The 14,193-nt window shown below is 50.5% G+C and overlaps 1 protein-coding gene across 6 annotated transcripts in view; it reads right to left on the bottom strand.

The window, feature by feature from the left end:
• ATAD1 (ATPase family AAA domain containing 1) overlaps nt 1–14,193 on the bottom strand; it is a 791,357-nt gene that overhangs the window by 136,537 nt on the left and 640,627 nt on the right. The gene's annotated exons all lie outside the window — the stretch shown is intronic.

The following is a 14,193-nucleotide window of genomic DNA, read 5'->3' as shown; positions in this document are numbered from 1 at the left end:
GCTCCAGGACATTGATGTGCAGGGACCTCTCCTCCGGGAGCCAAAGGCCTCTTGCGTGGAGATCTCCGGTGTGCGCTCCCCATCCCTCCAAGGAAGCATCCGTCGTCACCGTTTCCTGATGTGCCGGGATCTGGAAGTCCATACCTGCCGCCAGATGTGCGCGGGTGCCCCACCACCGGATCGCTAGGCGGAAAGTCTCGTTGAGTAAGATCCTGTCTTCGAAGCTGCCCGCCGCTTGCATCCAACGGGCGTCGAGGAACTCCTGCAGTGGTAGCATTCGCAGCCTGCATAGGTGCACGAGATAGATGCACGACGACATCATGCCGAGTAGGGGCTTGATGGACCTCACCCATACCACCTCCATGGTCGACAGCCGTTGCACCTTGCCCAGGATGGCCTTCGTCCTTTCCTCCGACAGGTGGGTGGGGGGGGCAATCGCGCCACTGTGTCGAGCCTGGCTCCCAGGAACAGGACGACTTGCGACGGTACCAAGTGGGATTTCGCGAAGTTGATCGAGAATCCCAGATCCGTGAGCAGTTGGACGGTCTTTGCTGTGTGATCGACGGAGAGTTCCTTTGCTTTTGCTCGGATGAGCCAGTCGTCCAGGTAGGGGTAGACGTGAATGCCCTGCAGGCGCAGCCGCCCCGCCACTGTTGCCAGGCACTTGGTGAATACCCTGGGAGCCGACTTCAAACGGAAGGGAAGGGCATTGAACTGATAGTGCTGCCCCTGGACCACAAATTGTAGGAATTTGCAATGTCCCTTTAGAATGGGGATGTGGAAGTAGGCATCCTCCAAGTCCAGCGACGATAGGAAATCGCCTCCCTCTAGCTGTTACAGCATGTGTTGGAGGGTGACCATCCGGAATTTCTGAGACTTGATGTACTTGTTTAGACGACGAAGATCCAGGATGGGTCGCCAACCGCCGGTCTTCTTCCGGACGAGGAAGTACCGCGAGTACACTCCAGAGCCCCGTAGCCTTTTTGGGACGAGTTCTATGGCTCCCTTCCTTAGCATCGCTCGTACCTCCAGAAGAAGTTGTGGGAAGTGGTTTTCCTTCCTGGCCACGGGTGGTATACGGGGACACCTTCTCTGAAATTCCAGGGTGTACCTGCGGGCCAGGGCATCTAGCACCCAACGGTCGGTGGAGATGGACTTCCACACGCTGGTGAACTTCGCCAGGCGGCCTCCCACCGGGGTGCTTGGGTGGGGGCACAACGTCATGGCCTATTCAGTCCTGCTTGGCCGCGGCCTTGCCGCCTTGGCCTCCTTGGCGACAACGACAAGATCCTTCCGTCTCGCTGCGTCCTCTGTAGGCTTCCAGCGATGAGGAGCGGGCCGATTGGCGGTACGAGGAACCGCCGCCGAATCCTTTGGAGGCAACTTGCTTGCCTCCAGAGTTCCAAAAGGACGGCCGCCGTTGTTGTAGAACACCCAATGCTCGAGCCGTCTCTGTGTCCGCCTTGATGGCCTGCAGTGACTCGTCCACAGTCTTGCCGAACAGGTTGTTCCCGTCTTGCACGATCTGAATGACACCTGGCCTAGTAGGATCGTTGTCTGTCTTCCCCCTGTTCCCCCCTCCCTGCCTCGTCGCGCCTTGAAACACTTGTGTATAGGCGCGTTACAAATGCCATATCATATCATATATCATGTCCAGAACCCTGGTCTGCACGTCTTGGCGGAAGTCAGTTGATTTGAGCCAGCCGCGTCGACGAAGGCAAACGCCATTGCACATCTGGCGAAAGCCGGTGTCAGCGATGTCAGTGGCCACCGTAATGGCATGGTCCGTAGCCACCTCGCCTTCCTGTAGGATTTCCAGGGCCTCAGCCCTCTTGTCGTCCGGGAGGAAGTCCAAATGGCAACAGGAAAAAGTTGCCCCCTCTCCCATTTAGCCAATTCTATACAGCCCTCCTAATTTTAAAGGGGGTATAAACTTGTTCCTTCCTTGTCACGTATTGAATCAACACTAGATGCTTAGACAAGGGGACTACTTTGGAAATCTTCACATAATTCTGCAGATGGTTGTGGTCTATATCCTTACTTATAAGTCATTCAGATGCCACTATTTATTAAGGCTCTATATTTGCTGAAAAGAAGTATGACCCTATGCAACCAACTCTAATGGAAAAACAATGTATGTAGTGAAAGGGACCACATTATATAATACAAGTGTGTAGTGAGCAATTTACAGTGACACATATATACAAAGGTGAAACAAAATGAAAACAAAGTATAACAATGTTGCACTTTAAATCCTTAGTGCTAAACAACCGGTGTGCATTGAGGGAATAAGCTTAAATCCGGCCTAAATATTTCCTGCAACGTAATTTGTGTGACATATAATCAGACAGAGCAATTATTGGACTGTATGAAATATCACATGAATCTTGAGGCTAGGCTTCCTCGAGGGTTAGTGGTTTGAGCAGAGTGTTCTTAATAGTTCTCACAACTTCAGTGCTCAGGGTTGACTTTTTAGGGTCTAAAGCCTTGGACTTAAGGGATATCTCTGTATTAAGCCAACGTGCTCTTCAAACATTTGTTTAGCACATTAGGGGATGAAGAAAAAAGGTACATTTCCGTCCTCGGTCTTCATCTGTGTGTTGGTAAGAGGGTGCACGTTTCAGTGCTTAGAAGTACTTGTCCAGTAGTAGGCACCTTCTTCAGGGCGTCCAATTGGTAGACCCTGTGTGAGGGAGCAGAGAAATGTTAGGTTACCTCAGGTTTGTGTAGCCGATAGTGCAGCTTATATTAATTCATTAAAATGATCTCTTTACCGGCTGAGCTCATGGCGTTGTCGGTATCGTGATCCCAAGTCCCTTGGGGAGTCCAGGGAGGGTCGGGCACTCGCATAGGACCTATGGCAGATGGTGTCTGTTGGTAAGCAGCACGGAACTTCCAGGTGTAGTCCTCAGGGCCTGTGGGGGTCTGGGGTGGAGCGACAAGAGGAGGAGAGAGGAAAAAGAAGGGTCAACTCTTGTGAATCCCCTAAAGTGAGAGGGGTAATGGTTAGTGGTTATATTTGATTTCGAAGCCGTTGCTCGGAAGCGGCCATTCCGCTGGTGTGCTTTCTTCTGTGCAGTCAAAGTATCTGTCTTTGAAAAAAAGGAGCGTATTACTGGTGTGTGTATATGTATGCGAGATGGAGGGATAGTTCGTATCTCTCGCCCTAATCCCGTATCCTATGTGCGCGGGGACAGGGGCTTGGGCAATGTAGCCGTGTCTTACCAGTTGAAGGAGCACCTGGGTCAGTGTACTCTGTTTCTGTGTCCGTGTGTCTTGTCTGCAGCTGTCGCAGCGCCGTGCAGGAGTTCTGTGCGTTCAGACGCCTCCGGGTAGTTATGGCGACTGTTGTAAAGGAGATGGAGTTTCATTGGTGCCGTGTCATAGGCTGGGGGCTCGTTACGTTGCGTGCCTCGTGATTGGCCACTGCGTGCTCCCCGGGGAGTGGGGAACTCCTGGGTGTGACTCGGGAGTGGGTGTGTCTTAATACGCTTCGCTCCCGCGGGTGAGGACGTGGGAGGCTGTACCAGAAATGTATGCGAAGGTATGTGTCCACGTTTATATGACTAATATGGATTGTGTGTCTGAATATGTGGATCATGTAGACACGTCAACCCATGTAGCAAAGAAATAATTACGTGATCCACTGGAGGCTAGGCCGCATCACTTGATGCAGGAAAGTTGAGGGGTATGGGGTCTGTCCCTCAGTGTGTGTGGGTCACCCGGCATCCCTTGTGGCCAGTAGTGCTTATAGCAGTTCTTATCTGTGCTGTGGTGTCAATCCCTCTGGTCATCGGCGGATGTGCATATAGTTCTGTGGACATGAGAGATCAGAAGATGCTCGGTTGAAAGGACTCATTCAAACCATGATGATATGTGTCTAGCCGATGGATCCATCTAGACTCTCGATGCAGAAGGCTTTTCAAGGGGTTAGGGCCTCCCTTTACTTTCTCCAGTACCCACCAAAGAAGATCATTAGGTGTGTGTCTGGTTGCGATGAAGTGTGTCACCAAAGGGGCGGTTGTGTTCTTGCACCTTATCCTTGAGCGGTGTTCTGAGATGCGTAGATTGACAGCTCTCATGGTCTGGCCTACATATTTCATGCCACACGGGCACTGAATACAATATACCACACATTCGCTTTTGCAGTTCGTGTGGTCTTGAAGATGCCATTCACATTGACTTATTTGAAATGATTTCAATTTTCCCGTAAACCTGCATGAAGTACAGTTGCCACAAGGGTAATGACCTTGTAGTGGTCGTAGAACTCTTTGTGATTGGTGCCTCACGTCAGGCTGAAACAGAGAATGGACCAGGGACTCCATCAGGTTCTTACCTCGTTTGTAAGCAAAGCGAGGGGGTGGGTCGTCTGGTAAAATTAATTTGGCTATGTGCCAATGTTTCTGTATGGTTTTCTTCATTTGGGATGTATGTAATCCATGTGTGATCCCACATGTCAGCCGATCTTCATCGCCTCCGGCTTGTCGTGTTGTGTTATCTTGTTCCAATAGTGTGTCTCTGTTTGTATACAGGGCTCTTTTACCTGCTTGTTTGAGTGTATGTGCTGGATATCCTCTGGTCTTGAGTCTGATGGAAAGGTCTTGGGAGTGTTTCTTAAAATCATCCTTGGATGTACAGTTCCTCCTGATGCGTAGAAATTGACCGTACGGTAAGTTGGCTTTTGTGTGGCTCGGATGATTACTGGTGTAGTGCAGTAAAGTGTCGCAGTCGGTCGGTTTCCGGTACAGGTCACACTCTAGTCTCCCATTTCTGTGCTGGATCATCAAGTCAAGGAATGCGATTTTATTATTACTATGCTCCATCATAAATTGAATGTCCTGGTCGCAGGTATTCAGCCATAGCCAAAAATGTTTGAGGTTGGTCTGATCCCCCTTCCAGATAAAGATGACATCATCAATATATCTGAACCAGGAGCTTATGTACATCCTCCACTGGTTGGTCTGTGATAGTATATGCTTCTCTTCAAACGAAGCCATATATAGGATGGCCATTCTCGGTGCAAAGGCTGCCCCAATAGCAGTACCCTTTTTCTGCAGATATATTTGTCCATCAAAGGTGAAGTAGTTTTTGGTGAGGGCTATGGTCATTAATTCAAGAATGTAGTTGGTTGGGACTCTTTGTTGTAGTGTGTTTCTAGTCAGCCATTCTCGCGTGCATTCAATGGCCGCTTCTTGAGGGATATTTGAGTAGAGGGCTTTTATGTCCATTGTGACTAGGATATCTGTTTTTGGGTCAAACTCTTTGCCTTCAAAGATCGTAATCGTATGTTTTGTGTCCCGTAGGTAGGTATCTGTTCGCGTGCTCAGCGGTTGTAAGAAGGTATCTACGAACTTGCATAGAGGTTCCAAAATTGAGCCGCATCCTGACACTATCGGGCATCCCGGGGGGGTTAATGGGGTCCTTGTGAATTTTGGGTAGGGCGTAAAAGCAAGGTGTGCGTCCCCCCTTCCTGATCAGAAATGCTGCTTCTTTCTCGGTCACCCAGTCTCGTTGCATTGCATAATCTACTGTCTCTGCAATTTCTTGCTCTAAGTTTTTGGTTGGATCGCTGCGAAGGGTAGAGTAGCATTTTTGGTCTTCTAGTATGGTAAGTACCATTTGTTTGTACTGGGTTGTTGACATGATGACTATGCCCCCACCCTTGTCTGCAGGTTTGATTATGTTCTTGTTCTTTTGAAGGTCTGTAAGGGCTTGTCGCTCCTTCCAGGTTAAATTGTGTTTAAGTTTTGTTTTTTTGGTCTTCAGTTTTTCTAGATCTTGGAGGATGCATTTCTCAAATGTTATCAATTCTGATGGTATTTGGTTGTCCATATGTGTAAAGACGGATTTTGGGTGTAGGCCAGTGTCTTCCACTTCTTCCTGTGTGTCAAGTTCATGTTGTTTGAAGAAAGTGCGAAGTCTTACTTTACGTAGGAATGTTCTGATTTCCATTTCCAGGTCATACCAGTCAGTTTGCCTGGCCGGTACGAATGTGAGCCCTTTATTCAGAAGACATTTCTGTTCTGTGGTGAGTTCAATATTTGCCAGATTGAAAATTGGGGTCGTGGAGATCTGATCTCATCGTCCGGGAGGAAGTCCAGCAGGGGAGCGATCTTAAACCACAGCTCCCTGTCGTAGCGAGCCACAATCGCGGGGGCGTTGGCCGCCTTAATAGTCGTCGCTGCCGATGAGATGACCCGTCGTCCCATGGCGTCCAGATGCTTCCCCTGTGGAGTTTTAAGCCGTCGCCCCCGCTGCTTTCTTCTTGGCCACCGCCGAGATGACCGAATCCGGGGACGGCTGTGCCCTAAGGCACATGGGGTGGAGTCCGGGACCCGGTACTTTTTCTTCGTACCGGTCCCTCTTAGACGGGTTCTTCAGGAGCAACAGCCCCTTGTCCCAGAAGTCGTCCAGTAATGGAATGGAGAGGACAGTCTTCCTCTTGGCCACCCGCCATTGGTAGAGGAAACCTTCCTTCTTCTGCTCTTCGGGGCAGAGCTGGAGGAGCTCAGATGCCCTGGCGATCATGGCATCAAAGGAGCCAATTTCGTCGGGAGGGGAGGCCTGAGCGGGTGGTGATGCAAGGTCCATTCCGTCGTCGCTGTCTCCTTTCCCGTCTCATCCCTCGGAGGAGGGGAAGGAGGTGAAGGCTGTGAAGGCTGTAAAGGCTGGTAAGGAGTAGGGGGATGAGTTCTCCTCTGCTTGCTTGGTGGGCTTCCTGATGGTCCAGGCTCCGCTGGATCGTCCGCTGGGGGTAAGGGCAACCTTGTCCTCATCTCCGTACACAAGGCCTGAATAGCCATCAAGATTGCTCCTGAGTTGTCTTGTGGCATAGGCGCCGGTTGCGACAGGAGAGCCGGTTGGGGAGTAGGATCCTCCGTCCCCTCCACGGCCCGCGGTTCCTCATCGGCACCATGATCGCTTTCTTCATCTGCCTCGTCGGGATCCCTCCCGTAGGACCGGACCTCCTCTAACTTCTTGTTCAGGATCTTTGCGACGCCAGGCAGCTCCTCTTCAGAGTTGGTATCTGTGTCCGTAATGGCCACCGGGCCCCTCCCTCTTTCTCCGCCTGGGGTTTCACGGGGGTCTTATCGAGGGGCTGCAAAGAGGATTCCCTCTGCGGTGGCAGGGAAACTATAGGCCCAGGGGTCGTCTCCACTGTGGTAGCCTCCGCAGGCTTCGCCAGGGCCGCCATGACTCCTTTGAACGAGGCCTTTGCCGGGTTAATCAAGGCCTTAGCCAGGTTAATCAGGGCCTTAGCGACTTTGGGCGCACCCGAGGCCTTCACCTTGGGGGGGGGAGGGGTCACCGCCTCGCTCCCCCTCGGCTGTCTCCGTCGGGATTTACCGGGACTTCTCCCGAAGTTTACCCAGGTTCTCCGATTTCCTCTTCTCCGAGCCAGAGCGTTGGCTCGTGGTTGATGGCATCGGTGATAATGCACCCTGCCTGGCAGCCGAGGAGCCCGACCGATCGGCGCTCCCGGTGCCCGCAGTGCTTTGCCTTTTGTTGGGCCCCCGTTGCCGGAGCGCCCTCAAAAAGTCTTAGAAGACCGCTCGGACTTCTTCTCACCTGCTGCTGGGCTCTTCCCTTCCAGCCAGTTGGCGAGTCTTGTACGACAGTCCCTCATTGTCTGTTCGGACATGTTATTACAACATGCACAGTCCTTTTCCACGTGCGATTTGTCGTCATGACGGCAGTAGAGGCACGAGAGTGCTCATTCTCAAAGACTTTCTGTAGCCCGCATCCAGGGCAGCTCCTGAACAGCTTGGGTCCAACAGGCGTCATGCTTCCTTTGTCCTGGGCCATGACTACGCGGGGTAGGCTTCAAAGATCTTCTGGAATCCTCAGAAGTGGAAACTCGATGAAAAGATGCCTTTGAGAGGCGAAGAAAGTTCCGAACACGGGTCCCCGTTGATCAGAAGTAGAATCGGTGGAGCTTGAGGCTCGATTGACCGAAACTATAAGAGTAAACTCTTCGAAAAAACGCAAAACGCAGTAAAAGCTCGAGAGCTAAAGCACGAGGACTCCCAACACTTGAACGTGCAGTAAAAATCTGAAGATGGCTGCCAGAGGAGGGGCTTAGGTAGAGGGCAGTCATTGGCTGGGGGCAGTATGACCCAGAGACCAGTGATTGGTTACTAGTAGAAAGACTAGTCAGAAACTAAACTGAAACTAATTTTTTCTTTACTGAGGATTCCCAGCCTGACAACTGGGAATATTCATGAGCATGTGAATCCAGAAAAAGCTTTTAAAAAGAAAAACGAAAAATCAGAAAAAAGTGTTTTTTTTCACCTGGCAAACCATTTTAATTTCAGAAATTACACTGTGCAAATTGGCAGTGTGTTCTAACCTTCTACTGCTTTAAATTACACTGACTCATTTCAATGAAATGGATGTTTCCTGCTGCCTCACAGTGTGTTTGGGGTTTTCCATTATGGCTGCCCAGCCTCCGTGTTTGCATGAGGCTGGCTGTGTATCTAAAGTGCTTCCCTCCATCGTCTGCAGCGATTGGCTGTTCGCTTTATTTTCAAGCCAATCGGGGGACCGGCAGGCTTCAGCCGGCCCCTGTTTCAAAGGTCTACTTTCTAAGGTCCCTGTCAGCTTCTCTGTCTGCTTCACAGGCTGCATCATGAGATTCTGCAATAGCCAAACCCTCATTGTCACTGAGGCTGCTTCCCTGGGCTATTGGACTGCCATGACTCTCTTACCATATTCTGTTTGGGTTAGTTCCCTCCTTGATTTACCTGTACTCCCTTCTCAGAGGGTACTCAACTCTTCCTGTCATGCTCTCATGTGAAGCTCATCTATACTCACCTCTACCATCTGACTACCACTCTAAATTCCTTAACTACTGGTCTCCCATTTAACTTTTAAGTCAAACTTGGGTGTATTTTTGCATTTACTTGAAAGTCAAACTTGGGTGTATTCTTGCATTTACTTGAAAGTTCAACTTTAGTGTATTCCTGCACTTAACTTTTGGCCATTGATTGTAACCTGCTAGCCCAGTGACTGTTCAATACTGCTTTACTTGCTTACTCCTCCCTCTGCCTCTTCTCATTTCCACTCATGGCGCTTTCGGTTTCTCCCATCTATTCCAACTGCTTCTCTATCAACTACTCTTCCCTTCTCACTAAGTCTGGAAAAAAGAAATTTAAAAAGGATATCTTGGCCTCCAACCCTGGACTCCCCATCGCCGATACCTATACCAGCGCCTCTTCCAGACAGAACCTCACCGACATCCTCTTTGTTGTTCCTTCGCGGGATCTATGGACCCCCCATATGATCTCTGTGCTTTGTCCCGTCTCCTCCTCTCCCATTAATGTTGGCACTCGCTGGGATGTCCTCATGGCTTCTTTCGACTCCTCCAGAGTCATCCTTAATGTCTACCTAAATGGCACCGTCATGGTCCAAGGTCCTCAGGCCAATCTCCTCCTCTTCGATAGGCGTTTCCCTCGCCTCATCAACTTCCTCTCATCTCCAGCTGTCCCCTCCTCTTACTCCCTGGCTACCTTACCCACTTTTTCCTCCTCCTCTGCCACTCTTCAGGCTACCTCCACAACTCCGCAGGGTGTACACCTCCGATTTGTACCCCTCCCCGGAAGGTCTTTAAGGTTGGCAACCTTCTTCATCTTGCCACTCTCAACTCTCGCTCTGTCGTCAAAAACGCCTCTGACATCTGCCACCTCTTTGAAGAACTGGACCTTGATGTCCTCGGTCTTACGGAGACATGCTTCACGGCTAGCTCTGTCACAAGCTTTGACACTCTACTCCCTGAGGGCTACAAGATCCTCTCCGCACCCAGATACACTCGACCTGGAGGGGGCGTAGCCCTGATTTTTCCTGAGTGGATTCCTGCCACCATCATTCCCATTCAGATTTACTCCTCTTTTGAATGCCTTGTCTGCAGGCTCTCACTCTCTCCTAGCCACTCTCTTACTATTGCTACTCTCTACCGCCCCCCCGGGCAAATCACCTCTTTTCTCTCTGAGTGGGCCGGTCTCTCGTCCTCACTCCTGGCCTCAACCACTCAACTCCTCCTCCTTGGTGACTTCAACATTCACCTCGATTCTCACTGTCCCTCATCGCTGCTCTTTCGCAACCTCTGCGATACCCTCTCCCTCTCTATCCTCCCCTCTGGCCCGACACACTCTGCAAAATACACACTTGATGTCTTGATCTCTCCTGGCCTCCCCCTTTCTATTCCTCTGACCACTCCTCTCTCTCCTGGAGTGACCACTGCCTCCTCTCCTCCCATCTCTCAATCTCTTCTCCCCAAGCCAACCACACCCCAACACTTCCACTTACCTTCTCAGACATCTGACCTATGAAGCGTGTCTCAGCTGAGGCTTTCGCTGCCACCTTCCCTCCCCCTCCTCCTCCTCCTCCCCCTCCTCCTCCTCCTCCTCCTCCTCCTCCTCCTCCTCCCCTGGCTGACTCACACCCCGACACAACCCTGTCCCTTCTCTACTCTTCCATCTCTGATACTCTTGATGCTCTTGCCCCTGTCATGAGGATCCGCATGAAGTCCAAAGCCAAGTGCAATTCCTGGTATGATTCCGACCTAGCTACACTTAAACGTAAGTGTAGGGCGGCTGAGAGGAAATGGAGGTCTTGTTGCTCACCCTCTGACAAACTGGCTTGTCGCCTGCTCCAAAGGCAATACCGACTCTCTGTCTGCACTAAGAAGAGAGCCCACATTCAAGCCTGTGTGTCTGCGGCATCCAACAACTCGGCCAAACTCTTTAAAATCTGCAAGAAGCTTGCCAACCCTGCAGCAGTCTCCTCCCCTCCTCTTGCCTCCCAGGCTCTCTGCAATGCCCTTGCCTCGCACTTTATCTCTAAAACCCAGGACATCCTGTCCACCCTCGCCTCCCCCCCCCCTCCTATTCCCTCTCAGTCTGTGCTTGGAGACCCCCCCTTTAAGCACCCCCACACCATCCTTCTCTTCCTTTCCTATTTTCTCCCCGACGAGGTCGCTAGACAAGTCCGATCTATGAAAGCCTCGTCAAAACAGGTTCATCCCTGTCCCTCCAAAACCATCAAGGACCACATTGACATCCTCGCTCCTGCCCTTGTGATTTTTGCAACCACTCGTTTGCCTCAGGATCCTTTCCCTCCCCTCTGAAGCACTCCCTTGTGCATTCTCTTCTCAAGAAACCCACAGCTGATCCTTCCTGTCCGGCAAACTATCGCCCAATTTCCATTACCCCCTTTCTGGGCAAACTCCTGGAAAAGCTGGCCATCTCTCAAGCTTAACCTTCATTCAGATTCTGTTGGTTGTCTCCATGACCACCAGTCTGGCTTCAGAGCGGCCAGAAGCACGGAAACTGCTCTCCTCAATATCCGTGAAGATCTGCTCTCCAACCTTGATTCTAACATTCCCTCTGTCCTCATCCTTCTTGATCTCTCTTCCGCTTTTGACACGGTCAACCACACCATCCTGCTCAACCGTCTCCGTGATAATCTGGGTATCACTGATCAGGCTCTGGCCTGGCTGACCTCTTTCCTCTCTGATCGACCCTCCCAGGTCCAACTGGGGTCTTTCTTATCTTCTATCTTCCTCTCCACCTGTGGGGTTCCCCAGGGGTCTAACCTCTCACCCTGGCTTTTCAACCAATACCTGGCAACTCTCGCTCACTGCATTTCCATTTTCTGCTCAAATTTCCAGTGCTACGCTGATGACACAACTTATTTTCCGGCTGCCCTCGGCCACCTCCTCTCCCTCTCTCATCTCCGACTGCCTAACTGCCATTCAAAATTGGTGTGCCGCCAATGATCTTTGTCTGAATGCCAGCAAAACGGAGATCCTCCTCATCGGCACACCATCTTCATCCTTTTCCCTCACTCTCTGGCCGGCCTCCCTTGGCCCTCCTCCGACCCCTACCTGCGAGGCTAAGAACCTTGGCGTCATCTTTGACTCCACTTTCCTTCTCGGCCCATATCTCTGATGTCTCTAAAAATTCAAACTTCCGACTGCACCTCCTCAGAGGTTTTCTGCCTTTCCTCTCCTTCCCCTCAGAAGCTCATGGTATCCCAAGCTCTGGTTCTCTCTAGCTTGGACTATTGTAACAGCCTCTTTCTAAATCTACCTGCCTCTACTCTCCGCCCTCTACAACTTATCCAGAGGAGGACTGCAAGACTTGTCCTTGGCCTCAAGCCCTAGGATCGTATCTCTCCAGCTTTGAAATCTCTCCATTGGCTCCCAGTGATGCAAGGATTAAATTCAAAACCCACTGCATTGTCCACAAGGCTTTCTGGGGCCTCGGTCCAAAATACCTTCAGCTATCCCTCCGCAAATACCTCCCCTCTTGAGCTCTTCGCTCCTCTACCTCCCTCAGGGTCAGTTGTTTTTCAAAGAAACGAGCTGGGGGTAGATCTCTATCTTCGGCCGGGGCCTCCCTCTGGAACAGCCTCCCTGCCACTCTAAAACTTGAGAACCATCTCCGGTTCTGGAAGCACCTCAAAACCTTCCTCTTTGCTTCTGTCTTCGCTCCCCATCTCCCCTGATGATCTGCTCTCTTGGCACTGTGCACCTGGCCACCCTCTGTCCCCTGGGTCCAGGTACCTGCTCGCCCTGCCACCTTCCTGCACTGCCTCCTGGCCACCCCTTGCACTGGGGACTGTATCTGTACCCATACAGCCCCCCCACCCCATTTTTCTTCTTTTTCTGCACTTATTCAGACTTACCCAGTCTGCTGCCTTAAACACTGCACTTGCCACTTGCTGGCTGCACTACCACAGTTTGCCTCAATTTTCTATTTATTTTATTTATCTGCGCTCCTTGGCTTCTGCACATTCCACTCTCCCCCTTCCATGCACTTTTTCCCTTTTCCCTTTCCCATGCACTTGCGCGTTCTCAATGTCACTGGGCCTAGTAAGATCATTTTTATGTTGTGCTGTGTTCTCCCTTGTTCCCCTCCCTTGCCTATTCACGCTCTGAAACACTTGTGTACGAGCGCGATACAAATAAAATATCATATTAGACCGCATGCTGGAGAACTTGAGCTGCGTAACATTTTTAGAAACGGTCTCCATGTTGGATCTCTGGTCAGCCGCTGGGGTCCGCGAATAGCGCGGTGAGAAAAAGTGTGAACACACATTTGGGGTTATTTGATGGCTGGAAGAGGTACTGGAAAGGGTGGAGGAGTGGAATAAAGTTGATATGGAGCAGTTTGTATAGGTAAAAATAGGTTAGGAGGTGCCGCCGAGTTAGCGGACATCAACGCTGACTGCAGACAATGCAGTAAGAAAACGAGTTTGGAAAGCAGATTTCGGGTTATTTGGTGGCCGAAAGAGGGCCTGGACAGGGTTGGGGGGGTCGATGAGGGAGCGGGGGGTGTGGAAGGGTTTGGGTGGAATTAAGTTGATATTAAGTTGATATGGAGCTGTTTTTATAGGTGAATAAAAGCATTGAAGGTGCCGCCGAGTCCATGGTCGTCAATTTTAGTGTCCGCGGACATATTTGGGAGTGGGGAGGTTCAGGGTGAGTCTTGTTATTTGAAGGTGCATTGTATGTACTTGTTATATGGTTTAATTCTAGTGTAGGTAGAAGGGCTGCCCTGTGCAATGGTGTCCATGGACCCAAATGTGCCATCCAGGTCTTTTAAGGATACATGTCATGGAGAGAGGACATTGGGGGACTAGCTAATCAGGTTTTGTGGTTGTGGAGGAGTTAAAGGGTACAGGATGGCAAGTCTTATTTGCTGTGTGTAGTGAAGATGGTTGCGACTATGGCGAATAAGAAGCAGTGTGTCTGGATCAGAGATTTTTGTATCTATTCATTGAAGGTTTATACTGAATCTTGTGGCATCTCTGATACTATTGGATTGGAAGAAGTGGACGTTTCGTGGTATGCAGATTGTGTTTCAAATTTATTTTATTTATTTAAATTTATATAGCACGCAAGCAGCCCACGGGCATTGAGGCGCTGTTACTTGTGAGAGCTTAGTTACAGAGGTACAGGAATGGTAGCAGTTGTTGGTACATTATAAGTATTACAGACATAATACAATACTTACAGCTTATGCGATTGGTCATTACATTCCAGCTTATGCAGTGGGTCAAATGTATAGTATTCATACTGATGCGAGGGACCTTATGTGAAGAGGATGGTTTTCATAGCTTTACGGAAGGCGATGAGGGAGGCCTCACCTCGGATAGTGGGAGGTAGGGCATTCCAGTGTGTGGGTGCAA

This window comes from Ambystoma mexicanum, chromosome 8 (genome assembly GCF_040938575.1).
Source record: "Ambystoma mexicanum isolate Mex_15411 chromosome 8, UKY_AmexF1_1, whole genome shotgun sequence".
NCBI lineage: Eukaryota > Metazoa > Chordata > Amphibia > Caudata > Ambystomatidae > Ambystoma > Ambystoma mexicanum.
This window is presented reverse-complemented; position numbering and strand designations above follow the sequence as displayed.